Raw genomic sequence first — 2,500 nt, forward strand, 5'->3', positions numbered from 1 at the left:
TGTAGTTAATTAAGGTGATATCCACTCGCTGGCATCTCGTACCATATTCGCATTCTATTCACAACATATAACCAAGGACACCCTTGTAGAGAAGTATACATATGATAAACCGTCACTATGGCCACCAGCCCCTCTCCAATCCTCGATACACCTGTGTTCACTAGATGGCGCATGTGTTCATAAATGCACAAACACGCACATACACACGCACACAAATACACACACACACACAACGATGGGGTTAGGAAAGGGGAGGGGCTGGGGTGAAGGGGAAGGAAGGGCACCAAGCAGGCAGAGGTGTACATTCGTAAGTTCGTTCGCTCTTTCTCACTCACAGACACACGTTGACTACCAGACGCTACTGCCCTCTTGCGGCACTTAACTTAATTGCAAATCGATAAACAAAAAACTATTTTAATGTTTAAATGGGTTTCGGGAGACACTGGGCGCTTGAATTCCGCCTCCGACCCTTGTGACATTGCTTACTCCGTCTGAACAGTGGAGCGAGAGGTTAACACACTGGGTCTTTGGGTGCTGCTGAGTGCGAGTGTTTTAATATAGACGTGGGTATAACGTGGGTGAACAAGATGGTGGAAGATAGAGAAATAGAGGGAGAGAGAGAAAAAGGAGAGTGAGAAAGAGAGAGAGGGAGGGATAGAGAGAGAGACAAGGACAATAAGGGAGGGAAGAAGGGAGAGATGGAAAGATGGGAGAGAGAGAGAGAGAGAGAGAGAGAGGGAGAGGGAGAGAGAGAGAGAGAGAGAGAGAGAGAGAGAGAGAGAGAGAGAGAGAGAGAGAGAGAGAGAGAGAGAGAGAGAGAGAGAGAGAGAGAAAGAGAGGGGGGGAGAGAGAGAGAGAGAGAGAGAGAGAGAGAGAGAGAGAGAGAGAGAGAGAGAGAGAGAGAGAGAGAGAGAGAGAGAGAGAGAGAGAGAGAGAATTTCTGTTCAGATAAAGCGCAGAAATGAATAGACTCCAAGTCCACTAAAGAAGAGAGTTGCCTTCACCAACTTGTTGACCATTGCGTGTCGGACGACAAGGGGCTTTTCTGTTTTTCACTCATTAGCAACGAGTATTGACAAAACATTAGACACCACTAACAAACCGACATTTATCCTGATATCATCACTGAAACTTAAAAAATCCTTCCTTAGTATCGTGCAGATAAAACTTACTAAAAACAGAAACTTAAAAGGAGATGCAGTTTCTTAAAATATATCTCTTCGCTCAAAAAAAAAAAAAAAACAAAAACAAAAAAACAAACAAAAACAAAAACAGAAGGGAGGAGAAGAAAAGAAAATATACAAATTCATGCATGAAATGTCCACATAAATAACATGAATGTGGAGCCGTTTCGCAGGGCGTGTGTGAGAGAGAATAGCGAGCGGCGCAGAGGTAGCCTCGGGCCGTCAATACTCAGAGCAGCGGGTCACGCCATCGTATATAAAGGCCGGCCTAACCTCCCGCCCCAACACACTGCCGGTAACGCTCGTGTTAAACACATTCCCTCCGCCTTATACTTTCTCTCTTGACCCTTCCGCTGGGTCAATAAATCGCACACTACACTTAATTGGCACATTTTGGTTCAGTGTCTTCGGCTTTGAAGAAACATGGGATAGCTCTCAGGAGAATCTATTTGCTGACAAGGGACAGTTTTCACAACTCAAGGTACTTGTACCCCTTCTGACTCGGGTCGGGCTAGCTTGACGGGACACAATCAACACTTGCAGTGACTCTAGGACACACGGCCAACTGATTGTACTTCAATTTACCTAAAGTACATACTGTAGCACATGTAATACACTTAAACAAAACATCAAAGGGAAAAGAGACAATCAGTATATAACAAAATACACCGAAAGCCACCACTGTACAAATCAGTCGTTATCTTGTAATCTAACTATATATTGAAATCCCCACCTACTTAGTAATGTGTAAACGTGAGGTCCCACGATGAGCTAACGGCCATCCTCGTCTTGGTTACCTCAACGAAACACGGCGTGGAGAGTCCCAGGACTAGGAAGCTGTTGGTGCACCGAGGTCTGCCGATTGCCATAGCGACCTTCAGCAGGCACCTGGCTTCACAAGACACGCTCCGGCTCTCCACGCTCATCCCGCTCTGCTGCTCACACACGCAGGTAGACACATGCACACACTGCTCCGCTACCAGGAGTCCATGTCTACTCCGACTGATATCGAGTTGCTCTCCATTTAACGAGTCGCTCACCACTGCCGACTAACGCACGCCGCCGCCGAGTCCTCTACTGTATCTCCTCCAAATCACTAACTACCAAAGTGGCGTCACAGTTTTAACGGTCACTGTCGCATGGATGTAGATGCACCGCCGAGTCTCCCACACCATGGCAGCGGAAACCCGGCCTGCGAAGCAACTACTTTTTGACACGAGATATGCAGCATTTAACCAGCAAATTGAGTATTATGTCTCTGGCAACTCCCGGCGGGGAGCTGGGAGTTGCACGTCGCCGGCGTGAAACTGTCAGAC

The 2,500-nt window shown here is 47.0% G+C and overlaps 1 protein-coding gene across 10 annotated transcripts in view; it reads right to left on the bottom strand.

The window, feature by feature from the left end:
- The window catches only part of LOC113815010 (microtubule-associated protein futsch), a 342,403-nt gene that overhangs the window by 53,777 nt on the left and 286,126 nt on the right, over nucleotides 1-2,500 (bottom strand). Inside the window, exon 1 of one of the 10 annotated variants that reach the window (XM_070129049.1) lies at nucleotides 1,922-2,500. This exon is cut by the window's right edge and continues 42 nt beyond it. The exons of the other annotated variants lie outside the window; for them this stretch is intronic. The gene's annotated coding sequence lies outside the window, so the exon portion shown is untranslated. The remainder of the gene's footprint in view (nucleotides 1-1,921) is intronic. 10 annotated transcript variants of the gene reach the window in all.

The sequence above is a fragment of the Penaeus vannamei genome, chromosome 13 (genome assembly GCF_042767895.1).
Source record: "Penaeus vannamei isolate JL-2024 chromosome 13, ASM4276789v1, whole genome shotgun sequence".
Lineage (NCBI taxonomy): Eukaryota > Metazoa > Arthropoda > Malacostraca > Decapoda > Penaeidae > Penaeus > Penaeus vannamei.